Source organism: Barbus barbus (genome assembly GCF_936440315.1).
Source record: "Barbus barbus genome assembly, chromosome: 29".
Classification (NCBI taxonomy): domain Eukaryota; kingdom Metazoa; phylum Chordata; class Actinopteri; order Cypriniformes; family Cyprinidae; genus Barbus; species Barbus barbus.
In genome coordinates this window covers 1,493,554-1,513,693 of record NC_136757.1, presented here as the reverse complement: position 1 = coordinate 1,513,693, position 20,140 = coordinate 1,493,554, and the positions used below count along the sequence as shown (strand labels likewise).

Sequence of the window (20,140 nt, the reverse complement as noted above, 5' to 3'; positions counted from 1 at the left end):
AATAGAGACATAATTAGCGTAGCTGCTGTTCCATCTAAGCAAAAATGATTTGTTCAACCCAAGCTAAAGAATAATAATAATGTAGATTTGATCAGATATAACTGCAGTACAAGATTATAAGATGCATTATGTGTATGCTTGGCTAAAGAGATGTGTCTTTAATCTAGATTTAAACAGAGAGTGTGTCTGAACCCCGAATGTTATCAGGAAGGCTATTCCAGACTTTGGGAGCCAAATGTGAAAAAGCTCTACCTCCTTTAGTGGACTTTGCTATCCTAGGTACTACCAAAAGTCCAGAGTTTTGCGACCTTAGGGAGCGGGTTGGATTGTAGCGTGGTAGAAGACAAGTTAGGTACGCAGGAGCTAAACCATTTAGGGCTTATAGGCAAGTAATAATAATTTGTAAATGATACAGAACTGAATAGGTAGCCAATGGAGAGACTGTAAAATTGGGGTAATATGATCATATTTTCTTGACCTGGTAAGAACTCTAGCCGCTGCATTTTGGACTATCTGTAGCTTGTTTATTGAAGATGCAGGACAACCAGCTAGCAGTGCATTACAATAGTCCAGTCTAGAGGTCATGAATGCATGAACTAGCTTTTCTGCATCAGAAACCGGTAGCATGCTTCGAAGCTTTGCAATGTTTCTAAGATGGAAGAATGCTGTTTTTGTAACATGGGAAATATGATTTTCAAAGGACAAGTTGCTGTCTAATATAACACCCAGATTTTTAAAACTTTAGAGGACGTGACAGTGCATCCGTCTAGTTGCAAATTGTAATCCAAGAGATTTTGTGTACTGTTTTTTGGTCCAATAAGTAATATCTCTGTCTTATCTGAATTTAATGGGAGGAAATTATTGGTCATCCAATCTTTTAAATATTTTACACAATCTATTAGCTTAGATAGTTTAGAAGTTTCATCTGGTCTTGTTGCGATATATCTAGTTGAGTATCATCAGCATAACAAAGAAAACTAATCCCGTATTTTCTAATAATATTACCTAGGGGCAACATGTATATTGAAAATAGCAGAGGACCTAGGACAGATCCTTGTGGTACTCCATACTTTACTGGTGATAATTGTGATGACTCTCCATTTAAATGAACAAAGTGGTAGCGATCAGACAGGTAGGATCTAAACCATCTTAAAGCCTGCCCTTGAATACCAGTATAGTTTTGTAAGCGATCTATGAGTATGTCATGGTCTAAGTTTTACTAAGATCAAGTAAAACTAGCAATGAGATGCAGCCTTGATCTGAAGCAAGGCATTTGTAATTTTAACAAGTGCAGTTTCTGTGCTATGGTGAGGCCTGAAACCTGACTGAAATTCTTCATAGAGATCATTTTTTTGCAAGGAGCACAATTGAGCAGACACAACTTTTTCTAAATTGTTTGACATAAACGGAAGATTTGAAATGGGTCTGTAATTTGCCAGTTCATTAGAATCTAGTTGTGGTTTCTTAATAAGAGGCTTAATAACCGCCAGCTTGAATGGTTTTGGGACGTGACCTAAAGATAACGATGAGTTAATAATATTGAGAAGCGGTTCTTCTGCTACAGGTAACAACTCTTTCAGAATCAGAATCAGAATCAGAATGAGAATCAGAATGAGCTTTATTGGCCAAGTATGTTTACACATACAAGGAATTTGTTGTAGTGACAGAAGCTCCACAGTGCAACAGAAAGACAGTAACAGGACAGGACACAGGTAATGAAACAAAATAACAGGAAATAGCCAATAACCAATGTACAAAGCAGCAAAAAAATAAAAAATACACAATATATAATATATAATATAGGCGACTATGTATGTACAGGTGAAGTATGTGCAAATTAGAAATGAGAAAATAAAATAAGTGAGTGTGGTGAATGGATAATGTATTAGTTGTGTGTTCTACGTTTATTTATTGAGTGTTCATGAGATGTATTGACTGAGGGAAGAAACTGTTCCTGTGTCTGGTCGTTCTGGTGCTCAGAGCTCTGTAGCGTCGACCAGATGGTAACAGTTCAAAGAGGTTGTGTGCTGGATGTGAGGGGTCCAGAGTGATTTTACCAGCCCTTTTGCTCACTCTGGATAAGTACAGTTCTTGGAGAGTGGGGAGGGTTGTACCAATGATTCGCTCAGCAGTCCGGACTACCCTCCGTAGTCTTCTGAGGTCAGATTTGGTAGCTGAGCTGAACCAGACAGTTATTGAGGTGCAGAGGATGGATTCAATGATGGCAGAGTAGAACTGTTTCAGTAAGTCCTGTGGCAGGTTGAACTTCCTCAGCTGGCGAAGAAAGTACAGCCTCTGCTGGGCCTTCCTGACAATGGAGTCAATGTGAATATCCCACTTTAGGTCCTGAGAGATGGTGGTGCCCAAGAATCTGAATGACTCCACTGCAGTCACAGTGCTGTTCATGATGGTGAGTGGGGGGAGAGCAGGGGGGTTTCTCCTGAAGTCCACGATCATCTCCACAGTTTTGAGCGTGTTAAGCTCCAGGTTGTTGAGACTGCACCAGACAGCCAGCTCCTTAACCTCCTGTCTGTAAGCAGACTCGTCACCGTCCTGGATGAGGCCGATCAGTGTGGTGTCGTCTGCAAACTTCAGGAGCTTGACAGAGGGGTCTTTAGATGTGCAGTCGTTGGTGTAGAGGGAGAAGAGCAGTGGGGAGAGTACGCAGCCCTGAGGAGCTCCAGTGCTGATGGTTCGAGTGCTGGATGAGAATTTGCCAAGCTTTACTAACTGCTGTCTGTCTGTCAGGAAGCTGTTGATCCACTGGCAGACGGAGGTGGGGACGGAGAGCTGAGTTAGTTTATTTTGAAGGGTTTCCGGGATAATGGTGTTAAAAGCAGAGCTGAAGTCCACAAACAGGATCCTCACATAAGTCCCTGGTCTGTCCAGATGCTGCAGGATGAAGTGCAGTCCCATGTTGACTGCATCATCCACAGACCTGTTTGCTCTGTAGGCAAACTGCAGGGGGTCCAGTAAGGGTCCAGTGATGTCCTTCAGATGAGCCAGAACCAGTCTTTCGAATGATTTCATGGCTACAGACGTTAGTGCCACAGGTCTGTAGTCATTTAGTCCAGTAATTTTGTGTTTCTTTGGGACGGGGATGATGGTGGAGCGTTTGAAGCATGAGGGGACTTCACACAGCTCCAGTGATCTATTGAAGATCTGTGTGAAGATGGGGGCCAGCTGGCTGACACACCATCTGGCAGGCAGGCTGGTGACACACCATCTGGACCAGGTGCTTTCCTTCTTTTGTTTTCAGTAGTTTAGTGGGTACAGGATCTAATAAACATGAAAACTACTTTCAGTAGTTTAGTGGGTACAGGATCTAATAAACATGTTGTTGGTTTAGATCAGGGTTGTCCAAACTACGGCCCGCGGGCCATCTGCGGCCCGCTATCACTCCTGTGGCGGTTCGCGAGGGATTTTAAAAAAGATGATAAGAATCTGCAGAGGTGGGCAAACTACGGGCGTTTTCATCCAGCCCGTGAGGCAGTTGTTCCAATATGTAATATCATTAAAATACAATAGATGGCGCTGTAGCCTGTAGTGCAGTATATAACCCCTGATTTTCACCATCCCGCCGCTCCGACGCGGCCACCGGAGCTGATCGCGCCCGCTCCAGTCAATCCGCGGCACGTTTCAGAAGCGGCTCTCCGTGCGGCTTCACCAGATAGGCGCCTAGTCTATTTTTGATGGACGCCGCGTTCAAGCCGCACAGCAAGTACTAAATAAAAAGTCAAAATAGCTATACACTACAAAAGTGAAAGTGAAAGTGACGTGACATACAGCCAAGTATGGTGACCCATTCTCGGAATTTGTGCTCTGCATTTATCCTATCCAAACTGCACACACACAGCAGTGAACACCCACACACTGTGAACACACACCTGGAGCAGTGGCACAAAACTGGCACACATGTAAATAAGTTACATGTTTTAAAAATGCCTTGTATTGGAGCGGTTTTAAAAATGCTTAAAAGACTTTCCAGTATCAGAACAAATGCCAGTGTTATCCTCCTGCTCACGGGTGATGTCATTTTGTGGGGAAAACATGGAACTAATTTGTCGTTTTGTCTCGCAAAGATATGATTTCTTCTGCTGTTTTCCACACACATTTTTATGAAAATGGATATAGTACTGTTTCTAATGTTTGTAAACGTTTCGTTTATTTGCATTATTCCTGAATGAAATGATAAAATGTGTCTTATACATCAATCGACTTGTACACCAATGCAACTTATCTATGTGTCATAAAGTGCTCATATAAATTGGTAGAGATGGTGCAAAAATAGAACTGTCATGTATGTACACGTATACATAGTACAGTAGTAAGTGAGTGTCAATTTAGAATAAAGAAAAAAAAGAAAATCAAAGCTTCATTTGTCATAAACATATTATGCGGCCCCTCACTTAATGTGGAAAACTTGATGTGGCCCTTGAGTCAAAAAGTTTGCCCTCCCCTGGTTTAGATGCACTGATAAGTTTATTTAGCTCTTCCTGTCCTATAGTTGTAAAGCACTGCAGTTTTTCTTTGGGTGTGATGAATGAAGCTGAAATGCTACACGCAGTAGAATCTACATTTGATATTGTATTTCTGATGTTATCTATTTTATCAATAAAGAAATTCATAAAGTCATTACTATTAAACTGTGAGGGAATATTTAGATCGGGTGGCGTCTGTTTATTTGTTAATCTAGCCACTGTGCTAAATAAGAACCTTGGATTGTTTTGGTTATTATCTATGAGTTTGCGGATATGCTCTGCCCTGTCAGCTTTTAGAGCCTGTCTATAGCTGGACATACTGTTTTTCCACGCAATTCTAAAAACTTCCAAGTTAGTTTTTCTCCATTTGCGCTCAAGAATACGAGTTTCTTTCTTGAGAGAATGGGTATAACTGTTGTACCATGGCGCAGTACGTTTTTCTCTAACCTTTTTCAATTTGAGGGGGGCAACAGCTTCTAATGTATTAGAGAAGATAGTGCCCATGTTGCTAGTCATTTCGTCTAGTTCATGTGTATTTATGGGTACACAGAGCAGTTGAGATAAATCAGGCAGGTTATTTGTGAATCTGTCTTTGGTGGCTGGAACAATAGTTCTGCCCGGACGATAACGCGGAGCCATATAACTAATATCAGTAATAGGCAGCATGCACGATAGAAGGAAATGATCAGTAACATCATCACTTTGAGGTACGATATCTATATCGGTAAGATCAATTCCAGGTTTCAGTCAGGCAGAGTACATCAAAATTATTATCTGTGATCATTTCATTTACAATAACTGCTTTGGGTGCGAGTGATCTAATATTTAGGAGCCCAAGCTTAAAAAATAGTTCAAATAGTTCATTTATTTTGCGTTTTTCTGGTTTAATCACGCTCAGATTTTTTCTAGATCCTGCATTAAATTTATATTTTGACCTCGCTATTCGGGGAACCGACACAGTCTGTATAGATTGGACAACGCAAGTACTTCTATCTTTTAAGTGGGTAGAACAAAAGTCATCATAGTAGTTATTTGAGAATTGGCTTACTAGTCAGATGGAGCGTAGCGTCCTGGAGATGTTGTCCGACAGGAGTTCCGCTCCGACTATGCTGGTGTGCAGGCCATCAGCACTGAAAAGCCTAGGACGCTCCCAGAAAAGATTCTAATAATTAACAAAGAGCAGTTTCTGTTCTTTACACCATGACAATAGCCGTTTGTTTAAAGCTAAAAGTCTACTGAACCTTTCGTGTCCTTGTCGATACGTGGGAAGCGGTCCTGACATGATGATCGTCGTCGCGGGCGATGTGCTGCGTACCGGGGTGCACAGGGTCTCTGCAGAGAAACACACAGAGTAGAGGTGGTGGGAGTGTTAGCAGCGTGCTGTATACTTACCCCGGACTTGTGAGCGTCAGCCCGGGATGTTTCCAGCTTGGCTCTCTGCTCTCTCAGCTGGGCCTGCTTCTCCACCAGGTCACGGATCAGCTTCTCCACGGCCTCCAGCTCCAGCTGCACCGAATGCAGCTCGAATGTGTCCTCACCTGGACTCAAAGGTAGACACAAATCTGCCATTTAAGAAAGTAACAGTGAAACAATGGTAATGTGTGTGAATAGAGTATTAGCAATGTAAGCGAGATTAGCGGCAGCCACGCTGCCGATGCTAACGGGCTATAAGCTAATAGCAGACACGAGAAATCAAAATAAAACTAGTGATAACAAGGCGCTCTGATTGGTTTTGTTTTAGAATGTTATAGGGGATATATTCACACGTTATAGAAACGAAAATGATAGTGTATAAAATTGATTTTAAGATAAAGAATCAATTTGATGGAGCTCAAACTCAAAACACGCAGTCACAATGCAGTCACGCAGTCTCTCTGCGTAAACTACAAAAACGTGTTCAACCATACTAAGCAAAAATGACTTTAGATAAACTAACAATTGTGCTTCATTGTTTTTTATTGCTGAAGAGTGTTGCACCCTCTTCTCCTGCGTTCTACTGTGCAGACATGAATTTACTTTTCCTTCAGCCTGAGGTTTATTCATGACTCTTTTTGGTGTGAAAGGGCTTTTACATTTACTATAAATAGAACTTGTATTAAAAACAATCAAGCCCTGCTCATATTTAAAAAGTAACGCAAAAGCAACGTAACGCATTGCTTTCCATAAAAAGTAGCTAAGTAACGTAATTAGTTACTTTTTTAGGGAGTAATGCAATATTGTAATGCATTACTTCTAAAAGTAACTTTCCCCAACACTGTTGTGAAGGTCATGATGACAGCGGTTTGTTTGACATCTGTTACTCTCGGCATCACAATACTGGAGCAAACTCTCTGAAATATTCATAATTCCTCATATTTCGTGGCCTAATGGTTAGAGAGTCGGACTCGTAATCCAAAGGTTGTGGGTTCGAGTCTCCGGCCGGCAGGGATTGTAGGTGGGGGGAGTGAATGTTCAGCGCTCTCTCCACCCTCAATACCACGACTGAGGTGCCCTTGAGCAAGACACCGAACCCCCAACTGCTCCCCGGGCGCTGCAGCATGGCTGCCCACTGCTCCGGGTGTGTGTTCACGGTGTGTGTGTGTTCGCTGCTGTTTGTGTGTGTGTGTGTGTGTTCACGGTGTGTGTGTGTGTTCACTGCTGTGTGTGTGCACGTTGGATGGGTTAAATGCAGAGCACGAATTCCGAGTATGGGTCACCATACTTGGCTGAATGTCACTTCACATATTTTCAATTTAGGAGGAACAGTGACACAGAACTTCAGTTTCAGTGAGGAAGTGAATGGTTTACCATTGTTTCAGATACTCAACTGATGGCCTGATGATGCCAGTCTTCATTACTGTCAAACCACGACTGATCTTACTGAAGGACACTGACTTCAACGTTTTAATTTACTCAAAACAGACAATCCTGATGTCACGTACTCACCTTCAGATCGTTCTGAATCTCTATGGCTCAAAATTCTGCTTCCTCTCTTATTAAGATCAGACAGTTTTGTTCTTACCAACCATCAGTTCCTAATTCCACTTTCTCAAACATCACACCGCAAAACCAGCATCACCGCCTCACGTCCGTTCCCAGAGAGAGAGTTGGTGAAGAGCCCTCAGTGTGTGTGAAACTACAGTCTGCTTCTGAATGACAGAGAATGAAGGTGGAGACCTCTTTGTGTGTGTGTGTGTGTGTGTGAGAGAGAGACTTACAAATTGGGGAATACATCAAGCGATTAATCTTAAATAGACACAGGAAATGCTCATGATACCAAGTTTCAGGCAATGTTCAAATAAGTACAAGCTAGACTGGGGATTAAGTAAAGAGAAGCAAAATTTAGTTTTTTTTAGGATGAAGTCAGATGGTGACGAAAGAGATGACTTTTCCGCTCTCACTTGAAAATTGTCAGGGATTCAGCATTTCGGATAGGGGTGGGAAGATCATTCCACCGGCCAGGAACGGTGAATGAAAACGTTCTGGAACGTGATTTTTGAGACTCTCTGTGATGGCACCACAAGGTGTCGCTCACTAGTGGATCTCAGATTTCTGGAGGAGATGTAGATTTGTAATAGTGAGTGGAAGTAGGCGGGTGCTGAGCCTGTGGCTGTTCTATATGCAAGCATCAATGTCTTGAACTTGATGCGAGCTGCAACCGGTAGCCAGTGCAAGAAGATAAAGGGAGGTGTGACATGAATTTGAAGATGAAGTTGAAGACCAGTCGTGGCGCTGCATTCGGAATCATTTGTAAAGGTTTGCTTGATGGAAGTCCAGCTAGAAGAGCATTGCAGTAGTCCAGTTTAGAAATGACAAGGACCTGGACAAGAAGTTGTGCAGCATGCTGTGTAAGGAAGGGCCTGATCTTTCTGATGTAGTGCAATGCAAACCTGCAAGATCAAGCGTCTTTGTAATGTGGTATTTGAAAGTCAGCTGGTCACTGAAGATTTCTGACTGAACTTGATGGGGTAATCTAACTAGGATCTAGCTGGATGGTGAAATCATGCTGTAGAGCTGAAGTGTCAGGGAAGACAAGAAGCTCAGTCTTTGCCAGGTTGAGCTGTAGGTGATGATCTTTCATCCATGCTGAGATGTTCTCCAGGCAGCCTGAAATGTGTGCAGCTACCAATGGATCATCGGGTTGAAATGAAAGATAGAGCTGTGTGTCATCAGCATAGCAATGGCAGGAGAAGCCATGTGCCTGTATGATGGATCCCAGTGATGTAGTGTTTATGGAGAAGAGGAGGGGTCCATGAACTGATCGCTGAGGAACCCCAGTGACCAGTTGGTGTGCTTTGGATACCTCCCCTCCTCAGGCCACCCTGAAAGACCTACCTGTGAGATAGGATTCAAACCAGCGAAGTGGAATCCCTGTGATGCCCAGTGATGGGAGGGTGGACAGGAGGATCTGATGATTGACAGTGTCAAAAGCAGCAGATAGATCCAACAGAAATTGAACTGTTGATTTGGAATCAGCTTTTGCAATCCGCAAGACTTCAGTGACTGAGAGTAGATTGCTTGGAGAAGGTGTGAGGGGATTGAGTCTAGAGGACATTTTGGAGGAGAAGTTTGGATACTTCTGCCTCAGTGAGGGGACAGAAGGAGAAGAGGGGAGTTGTAGCAGTAGATGTGGTTGGTTTAAGTTCCTGTGTGTGTGTGGAGCTGTGAACTGGCTGCTGATTGTTCTAGTTTTGACTGTGAAGAATGTGGCAAAGTCATCGGCTGTTAAGGAGGTGGTGGGGGGGACAGAGGAGAGAATTTAATGTTTTGAAAAGATTACGCATGTCTGGAGCGCTGATTGATCTTGTTGTGGAAATATGAGGATTTGGCAGTATGGACTTCAGCAGAGAAAGATGAAAGCAAAGACTGATACCTACTCAGGTCTAACGGATCTTTTGATTTGCTCCATTTTCTCTCTGCTGCCCTGAGTTTGGACCGATGCTCACGAAGAACATCGGATAACCAGGGGTTAGAAGGGGCAGCCCGTGTTGTCCTGGAGGAGAGAGGACAAATATCGTCTAGACAAGAAGTTAAAGTTGAGCATAAAGTGTCAGTGACTTCATTAACATCCAGAGATGAGAAATGGGTAGGTGAGGGAAGAGAGGAGGACACTACAGAGGAAAGATGGAAGGGTGAAAGGGAGCGAAGGTTTCGTCTAAAAGTAACCGGTAAAGGGGTTGGATGCACTCAGGTAGAAAGATGTAGGTTAAATGTAATGAAGAAATGATCCCACATGTGTAGGGGTTTTACCAAAATGTCTATAATACAATTGCTTGTGTAAATAAAGTTAAGTTGGTTGCCTGATTTGTGAATGCTTGTAGTGGTAATGTGTTTGAGATCAAATGAAGCTTGGAGTGAATGGAAGTCTGCAGCATAAGGCTTCTCCAGATGAATGTTGATGTCACTAAAGACTAAAAGTGTACTGCCATCCTCAGGGAATGAGGACAGCAGCCCATGCAGCTCCTCTAGGAAGGTGCCCAGTTGACCAGGAGACCGGTAAAGTACCACAACATGGAGTTTTATAGGAGCTGTAGAAATAAAGTCTGCTTTGTTGACAGCTGACTGACAATTCCAGAGACCCACAGAAAAAGAAAGAGGTACAGTAGAAGATGTACAGATAGGATGCAGGTTAGCAACATTGCATTGTTGTCTGTGTGTGATGTAAGAGCGTTGTTGAGAGACAACCGGAATGTAATGGAAACACATGATAGAGGTGGAAGAGAGAGGACAGAAAGGAGAGTGTGCAAAGGGAAAATGCAATCAGAAATGTTCAGAAATGCAATGTGATTTGTGTATTCTAACGTGTTGCTCTTTAAATGTGTTGGGCTCTTTAAGAACGTGCTCTCCCTCATTGGGTATATATATATATATATATATATATATATATATATATATATATATATATATGAGCAACACACGAGCACTGTGTTAATGTGTGATAGGTTGTGTTTGTGACACGAGCTCTGTTAATAAAATATCGCGTTCACATGTGGCTGTCACAGTGTTAATTCATGGGACAATAGAAAATAAAAAGAATAGTGTGTGAGTGTGAAGAAGAGCTCATTACATTAACAATGACCTAAAGACCTATCCAGAGGTCTGTAATGCTGATGTATACGTTTAATTAAAGCAAATGTGTTTTTTCTTTTTTTTTACATTTTTAAAAAATAACAGTATGGGAATTGCTTCTCACTTCAAAACATAGTAAACCAAAAGCAAACTCTTATATGTGATTTCAGCTCTGCTCACTCTGAACTTTCTCTCATCCAGTTTAATGAGGAGCATCCTGGGATGTTTTTAAGCATTGTATTACAAATTAGTCAAGTCAAGTCAAGTCTGCTTTATTGTCAATTCTTCCACATGTACAGCACATACATACAGAGAATTGAAATTGCGTTACTCTCAGACCCTTGGTGTAAACAGTTAACATTAAACACGTTCAAATACAGATAATACGGTTTAAACATATGTACATACAACTCTATAGCTATACAAGTAAGGACATTGTAGAAAAAAAATAAAGAAATAGATAAAGTGGCATAAGGCGCTTGGCAGATAGTGCAAACCAGTTAAATAAACCAAAACTGTGCAGATATATGTGTAGTGCAAAAAGAGCTTGCCAGTCTGAGGACATTGTAGAAAAATAAAAAAGATAGATAAAGTGACATAAGGCACATGGCAGAATAGATGGAGTGCAAACCAGTTAAATAAAACAAAAACTGTGCAGATATGGGTGTAGTGCAAAAAGAGCTTGTCAGTCTGTTAAATTGACAGGAGAACAGTCTTTTTATGAGACTATCCGAGGAGGTAGTTTGCAGTCAATGCTGGATGAGGTAGTGATCAGTCCAATGCTGCACAAGTGAGAGGTGCTGGTCACAGTTTGTAAGTAGTGGGGTGGCTGGTCCTGGGGGTGTGGGGGGGGGGGGGGGGGGGTCTCATAGTGTCAGAGTTCAGTGTTGTATGGGGTAAAAAGAGGGGAGGGGGGGCAGGGACGAGAGGGAGTTCAGCTTCCTGACAGCCTGATGTATGAAGCTGTCCTTCAGTCTGCTGGTCCTCGCCTGGAGACTCCGCAGTCTCCTCCCTGATGGCAGCAGACTGAAGAAGCTGTGTGTCGGGTGGGTGGGATCACCTGCAATGCGGAGGGCTTTGCGGGTGAGACGGGTGCTGTAGATGTCCTGGAGGGAGGGGAGAGAGACACCAATGATCTTCTCAGCTGCTCTCACTATTCGCTGAAGTGACTTGCGGCAGGATGCGTTGCAAGCGCCATACCACACAGTGATGCAGCTGGTTAGGATGCTCTCGATGGTGCCTCTGTAGAAGGTGCACATGATGGGGGTCGGGGCTCTGGCTCTTCTGAGTTTGCGGAGGAAGTAGAGACCCTGCTGTGCTTTCTTGGCCAGTGCTACAGTGTTGTTAGTCCAGGAGAGGTCTTCTGTGATGTGCACACCCAGGAACTTGGTGCTGCTCACTCTCTCCACAGTCGCACCGTTGATGGTCAGAGGGGCATGCTGAGTGTGTACTCTCCTGAAGTCAACAACAATCTCCTTCGTCTTCTCCACATTCAGAGAGAGATTGTTGTCACTGCACCACCCGGCCAGGCGGCTCACCTCGCTCCTGTAGTTTGTCTCATCTCTGTTGCTGATGAGACCCATCACAGTTGTGTCATCCGCAAACTTAATGATCAGGTTAGAGTTGTGTGACGGTGTGCAGTCGTGGGTCAGAAGAGTGAAGAGGAGGGGGCTCAGCACACATCCTTGGGGGGCCCCAGTGTTCAGTGTGATGGTGCTGGATGTGTTACTGCCAACCCGTACTGCTTGAGGTCTCCCGGTCAGGAAGTCCAACAGCCAGTTGCACAGAGAGGTGTTGAGCCCCAGCTGGACCAGTTTGTGAGTGAGCTGTTGAGGGATGATTGTGTTGAATGCTGAACTGAAGTCTATGAACAGCATCCTGACATATGAGTCTTTTTTGTCCAGATGTGTGAGGGCTGGGTGGAGGGCAGTGGCGATGGCATCATCGGTCGAGCGGTTGGACCTATATGCAAACTGGAAGGGGTCAAGTGAGGGGGGGAGGACAGACTTGATGTGGTGCATGACTAGCCGTTCAAAGCACTTCATGAGAATAGGAGTGAGTGCTATTGGACGGTAGTCATTGAAACAGGATGGAGATGACTTCTTCGGGACTGGAATGATGGTGGTAGCTTTGAAGCATGTGGGGACAACGGCCTGATTTAGCGAGATGTTGAAGATGTCTGTGAAGACATCAGTGAGTTCCACTGCACAGTCTCTCAGTACACGCCCAGGAATGTTGTCAGGACCCGGAGCTTTGCGTGCATTGATCCTGCTGAGGGACCTCCTCACGCTGTCCGGGGACAGCGTCATCACCTGGTCGCCGGGAGGAGGTGGAGTCTTCTGTGCAGTGGTGCTGTTTTGTGCCTCAAAGCGAGCAAAGAAGGCATTCAGCTCATTCAGCAGGGGGATGGTGTTGTCACAGGTCTGTGGTGGGGGCTTGTAATCCGTAATGGTCTGTATCCCCTGCCACAGGCTCCGCGTGTCTCTGCTGTCGCTGAAACGATGGGCTATCCTCCTGGAGTACTGTCTCTTGGCCTCTCTGATGCCGCGGGATAGGTTGGCCCTAGCTGTCTTCAGGCCCTCCTCATCTCCAGCTCTAAAGGCAGCGTTCCGAGCCTTCAGCAGTCTGTAGACTTCCCCTGTCATCCACGGCTTCTGGTTGGCCCGGACAGTGATGGACTTTGTGACTGTTACATCATCAATGCACTTGGAGATGTAGGCAGTGACAGTCTCCGAGTACTCTTGGAGGTCCGTAGTATTGTTGTATGTGGCAGCCTGTTTAAACATATTCCAGTCAGTGGTGTCAAAACAGTCCTGAAGTGCCTCTGACGACCCTTCCGACCACACTTGAATCTTGAAATTAAATTTTTTCCTGAAGGAAATGAGTGCTTTTATAAAGTAAAACACATTAAATTGATCAAAAGTGCCAGAAAAGACATTTATAATGTTTCGAAACATTTCTATTTCAAATAAATGCTGTTCTTTTGAACTTTCTATTCATCTGTGAATCCTGAAAAATAAAATGTATCACAGTTTCCACAAAAATATTGTGCAGCACAACTGTTTTCAACATTAATAATAATCAGAAATGTTTCTTGAGCAATAAATCAGTATATTATAATGATTTCTGAAGATCATGTGACACTGAAGACTGCAGTAATGATGCTGAAAATACAGCTGCACATCACAGAAATACATTACAGTTTAACAGATATTCACAGAGAAAACAGCTGTTTTAAATTGTAACAATTTTTCTCTCTTTTTACTGTATTTTTGATCAAATAAATGCTCAGAAGAGATCAGAACAGACTTGAAAGTCTAGGCACTTGTTGAAAAATCTGCTTCACCTCTTCCTCTACATGCAGTTTTTATTCAACATTTGAAGCCTGTCGATCAAAGATCAGGAGAAACCGGCCGCACATTTATCACTGAACGCTGATAACCTCCATATAGCCGGTTATTGAGCTGTCTCTGTCCGCTTCACTCGTCCTTCCTGACTGATTTTTCCATTCTCTCTCTCCCCCCCGGCTGTCATTAGTTGCCATGGAGATGTCTCGGCGGCATTATTATGGGTTGGTGTGGTGGGGTGTATTGTTCAGATGGAGGGGATTCTGGGGCAGATAGAGGGGGAGGAGCGGTGCTGGAGGAGGAGGAGGGGAGCGCTAGTGTCCGCGGATGGGTGCCGGTCTCAGTGCTATTGTGCACATGGACTCAGAGTGTGTGTGTAAGCGTGGATAGCTCAGCTGGTGAGTGCTGCTTATTTTCTGCGGTCTCTGTAACGTTTCTGTGCTGTATTGAGCTGTAATATCTGCTGTGTGTCACTCTGTTGAATGTGGAGTGTGAGCGCTCGAGCCTGTTGAAATATACATGCTCAGCTTTTATGTTTTATTGAGAGACTTGAGCTTATGCTGCTTCATATGGGAGGATTTTTACTCTTCTCAGCTGTTTAAGTAAGTTGTGGCATCTTTATTTAATCTTTTTTGAATGATGCAATGCTCATATTGTCTTCAGTTGCAATGTAATAATGCTTGATTCCATATTTAGTAAAGTAAATTATGCACTGGTATTACTATTGCTTACACTTGTGATTGGAACAATCCTGTAACCCTATTAACAACTCGTCCTGCTCATGCTTCAGACATGATATGAGATAATAATACCTCAAACTGTGCAGTTTGCTAAGTAGATGTGTGCTAAAAGTCTGATCAGGCTCATATTTTTTATTGTAATTATGGTGCTAAACAGTTCTGAAGGAAGACTCAGAGCAAGTGCAAACTGCAGGAAACCTGTGAGTTAAGAAAACTCTGTGTAATTGAAGGGGTTTCTTGTACTGGCCCAGAATATCAAAGAGACTTGAGGATCTTCTCACTTAAAGAAATAGAAATGTCCAAGATTAGGATGAGTTTGTTTCTTCATCAGGTTTGGAGAAATGCATCAGTGTCTCAGCAATGGATGCTCTGCAGTGAATGGGTGCCGTCAGAATGAGAGTCCAAACAGCTAATAAAAACATCACAATAATACACACCACTCCAGTCCATCAGTTAACATCTGGAGAAGACAAAAGCTGAAACACATCCAGCATTAAGATGTTTTTAAATAAAATACGAGTCCATAATCCTCCAGTGAAAAAGTATTCTGGTCTGAATCAGGAGAGAAATCTGCACAGATCAAGCAGCGTTTACAAACCAAAACAGCTCCAAACAAATATGTGTCTGGATTTTGATGTGAGAGACAACAGGAGATGGACTTTTTCACTGCAGGAAGAGTTATTATGGATTATTAAAACAGAAGTGACGGTTTAATTGTTAAGGTTAAAATGTTCAAGTTAAAACACCTTAATGATGGATTTGTTTCTTTGATCAAGTGTGGGTACATTTTTCATTTCTGGGTGAACTATTCCTTTCAGCAAACACACAGGATTCCCTAGCAACCACACAACTCTAGTGACCTCAAAAGACGACACAGCCCTGTTCCAGCAGCCTCCCACAATGCCCTTGTGTTTGGTCAGGCAAACGCCGCTCGGTCTTCTACAGAAAATGTAGAAATGTGGTGAGATCTTGTGGTGTTTAATTCTGTCACACTGTAAAATGTGAAATCAAGCACTTGTTCAGTAGCTCTGCAACTCAAAGAGAAGTCTGTCGTTTTCAAATTATTAGTAAAATTATTAGTAAAATTTGTAGTAGCACTGTTTATTTGTGACTATATTCACGATATAGCATGACGTCTACAATTGTGTTGCTTAGTAATATTAGGCCACAGTTTGATTTGGAAATCTCTTAAAGGTTGTGAGTGATTTAGCTCTCGAGCTCACGTTGAAATATCCTTCATAAAGCGGTCTCTTGAGAAGAAAGTGTGTTTTCACACCGGTCGTCACGGATCCCGCTGCTGATCTGTTGTCATAGTAACAGTCATGTTGGTCCTGGCTTGATGTGAACACACACGCTCTCTGACATTTACACATGAGGGCGATTCCTCACTTTGAGACACTCTTGCCTACTTGAAAATGCTAGGAAAGTGTAGGAAATGACACACTTAGAGGTTTTCTGTTGGCAGTGATGTAAGTGTGTGTCACACTGACACTGACTCTATAACTACGCATTTGTTCAAGTTGAAATGACCAGTGGTAGTTATAATAATGTGAATGTGAACATTTTACTGGAACATTTAAATGAATGTATTAGGAAAAGTGTATTTTCTAGGATCTGGACATTTGAAGTGTTTCATCTTCTTTTTTTACACCATAACAGGTTTTCTGAGTGGTCCTGTGGAGTGAAAAACATTTGTGTGGACCATGAAAAATCTGTCAATTAATTTAAGGTTAGAGTTAAAGAGATGAATTAATGTAAGACATTATTATACAAAGTCATTTCAGAGGTGGCTGTTATTAGTACATTTAATTAAAACACGCTATTTTAGCATACCTGAAATAAGGAAACTGTATTAAGTCACTTTAGATTTATGTTTTTGTTGACAAATTTAGTTGTAAATACCACATTTAGTCTCTTTTTGCAATCACTCCACACAAACCCAGAATTACTCCCTAAAGAATTTGGGGGTTTAGGGTTGTATATAAAACTAAATATCAGTCTGTACAAATGCACCTCACTGTGATTATGCCAATATACCTAAACTCTTTACCTCCCCACATTGTTCATTTTGATGTTTGTGTATTTCACAGATCACAAAGATACTGTATATATACATGCGCACACACACACACACACATGTTGAGAGGCCAAATCTGTGTTTTTTTTATTATCTGATGAGAAAAACCACTGGGCTGTGTTTCTCAAAAGCATCATGCGATAAGGTGATTGTAGCAGTAGACCTATGATCTACTTATGATGCTTTTGGGAAACGCAGCTGTGGTCTTTTTACTGAAATCACGTCTGTCCATTCACACATGACATTTGGGAAAACCAGAGGTAGTGCAGTAATAGTGACCTGTGTGTGTGTATCCTGGGGCGTTGTGTACTGGATCACTCCTGTTTCTCAAAGAGGTGTAGTCAGGACATACCAACACACACACACACACACACACACACACACACACTGATGGAGGCTAGGAGGCAGCAGGCGCACAAATGGGCGGCACTGGTGCTATATCTCTCTTCATCTCACTGCTGACCCATTTCCCTCTGTACCCATCCAGTGTCTGCGTGTGTGTGTGTACTTACACACACACACACACAGGCTTCAGCGCTGTTGGATGTTGCGGTGCATTATGGGGGGGTTATGAGCTACTCATTATCGAGTGGCATATTGTGCATGATGGCTTACAGTCGCTCATCTCTGGAGAGTTAATAATGTTCCTGCCTTTCCTCTTCCTCTCTGACCGTCCTCATCCTGCGGTGTGTGTGGGGCTGATCCAGTATTTGAGTGTGTTTTGTGTGTTGTGAAGCTGAGCATTACGGGCTGTCATGACTTACTCAGGTATAACAGCATTTAGATCATTCAAGGAATAATTCACCCCAAAATAAATAAAAAAAATGCTGAAAATGTGCTCATCCTCTGGCCATCCAAGATTAGGATGAGTTTGTTTCTTCATCAGATTTGTGTTCTCCAGATGTTAACTGATGGACTGGAGTGGTGTGGATTATTGTGATGTTTTTATCAGCTGTTTGGACTCTCATTCTGACGGCACCCATTCACACTTATTATATAATAAACACTTATTTTACACAGAATTTGAATATTTATGTGAAAAAAAATACATTTAGTTGACAGTCCTGTTGTGTTTGACAAGAATCACACGGACACAGCAAGTAGCATCAACTTATCGTCTCACTTTACTTTTCTCACTCCCCGTCCCAGACCCCAGTAAATGAACACCTACATTGGTCAGGCATGACAAAATGCTTTCAGCACAATCGAACTCGATGCATCACTGAACACTAACTCAACGTCTTATCAAACAACACGTTTGAGAGAACATAACATTTCCCCCCCTCCTACAGGGTTTCACACATGAAATGTTGACACAAAGTCCTGTAAGTGCCCTGGGCGAGAACAAATGCGGACAGGCCGTGGAGAAACAAGGGGATAAGGCTGGGCAGCCTGTGATGGACAGGCACAAATCTCAGCTGGCAGGTTGATAGGCATGTCTGGAGCCTGTGCTGGAGCTATCTGAGGTGTCAGCTGAAGTGCTGGGGTGTCCTGCCAAGCTGGGGGTGTGGCTTGAGGCGTGATGCCTGTTGTATGTGCCGGGGGCGGCACTTTGCGGAGGCGGCTTGCGTGCCACCGTGTGCCATTGCTGAGCAAGAAGGTGGCTGGGCCCAGCTGATGAGTAACTTGGAGAGGGGCAGACCAATATGAAGCGAGTTTGTTATCTCTGTGGGGCCTGCGAACCCTGACCCAATCTGCGGCCTTTATGTCAGGGACCTTAACACGTGCCGAGAGATCAAATTTCTGCTTCATTCTTCTCTGCTGGTGGCTGACGGAGGCCTTGACTCTCGGTAGTGGGCCCTTAGGTAGTGCGGGGCTGAGCTTGTCGAGGGGAAGGTGGAGCTCACGGCCAAGCATGAGGAAAGCTGGAGAGACACCCGTCGTAGAGTGTTGGGTGGCCCTGTAGTGCAGCAAAGTGTGATGAATGGCCCGTGAGAAGGTCCACCCCTGGAACAAGTGTGCTCTGAGACTGTTTTTCAGGGACTGATGGAAGCGTTCGACGCCACCATTAGCTTGGGGGGGATAGTAGGCCGTGCGGATGTGATGAATACCTTTGTTTTTGAGGTATGTTGTGAACTCAGCTGAGATTAACTGTGGACCATTGTCAGTAGTGATCGTGTTTGGAAGGCCCCAGCGAGAAAACAGAGAGTCCAGGAAGTTAATTATGACCTGAGAAGTCACGGAGCCAGTGGCAATGAGCTCAGGCCATTTCGAATGCAGGTCATAGACAACCACTAGGAAGCGCTGGTGATGAGGAACTCCCTGTATCTCACCACAAATGTCCAGCTGCAGGTGGTCCCAGGGCTGCGATGGCCAAGCAAGAGGTTGTAAGGGTGGGGGAACCTGGTGACCAGTTTTACCGCTTAAGAGAGAAGCCGCACAATCTTTTACCAGGGCCTCGATGTCTTTGTCGTGGCCTAATGGTTAGAGAGTCGGACTCGTAATCGAAAGGTTGCGGGTTCGAGTCTCCGGCCGGCAGGAATTGTAGGTGGGGGGAGTGAATGTCCAGTGCTCTCTCCACCCTCAATACCACGACTGAGGTGCCCTTGAGCAAGGCACCGAACCCACAACTGCTCCCCGGGCGCCGCAGCATTGGCTGCCCACTGCTCCGGGTGTGTGTTCACGGTGTGTGTGTGTGTGTGTGGATTTGTTCACTACTCACTGCTGTGTGTGTGCACTTGGATGGGTTAAACGCAGAGCACCAATTTCGAGTATGGGTCACCATACTTGACAATACGTCACGACTTAACTTAACTTAACTTAACTTTATCTATCCCTGGCCACCAAACCCGTTCTCTGCAGCGCTGCTTCAACTTCACAATACCCAGGTGGCCCTCGTGAGCCATCGCCAAGACACGTGCACGTAGGGGGCTGGGGATGACTGTGCAGAGGCCGCGTGCCACACAGGTGTCGTTCCAGCAGGACAGCTCTTGCTTTATTCTGGAAAATGCTGCCAGCCCCTCTGGTACCTCCTGAGGCCAGCCATTTAGAATATAGACTCTGAGCTGAGAAAGGACCGGGTCCTGTTCCGATGCCTCCTTCAATTCTTGTAACGATACAACGGCCTGGAGGGGTGTGTGTAACATCTGGACAATGTCCCGTTCCACCTGATCCGTGTCAGTATGTATGTGTGTGGTGGGGTGTGGCAGAGCGGAGCGGGACAGTAGATCGGCCACAACATTGTCTCTGCCCGGGGTGAACTTCAGGTCAAAGTTATACTGGCGAAGACGGTCGGACCAGCGGTGTAGCCTCAGTGGCCTGTGGCCTGTCCCAGCTGTGGAAAGTAGCGCTGTCAGGGCCTGGTGATCTGTCCTTAGGGTGAAGGCGCGGCCATAGAGATACAGATGCCACCTCTCGCAGGCCCAGATGCAGGCTAATGCTTCACGTTCCCCCACTGAGTAACGCTGCTCCGTCTGATTGAAGGCCCGTGACGCAAAGGCAATGGGC

The 20,140-nt window shown here is 44.1% G+C and overlaps 1 protein-coding gene across 2 annotated transcripts in view; it reads left to right on the top strand.

The window, feature by feature from the left end:
- The window catches only part of LOC306849779 (FYVE, RhoGEF and PH domain-containing protein 3-like), a 77,965-nt gene that overhangs the window by 22,367 nt on the left and 35,458 nt on the right, over positions 1-20,140 (top strand). The window contains exon 1 of one of the 2 annotated variants that reach the window (XM_079385083.1): positions 14,184-14,274. The exons of the other annotated variant lie outside the window; for it this stretch is intronic. The gene's annotated coding sequence lies outside the window, so the exon portion shown is untranslated. Of the gene's footprint in view, positions 1-14,183; positions 14,275-20,140 lie in introns of those variants that run through there. 2 annotated transcript variants of the gene reach the window in all.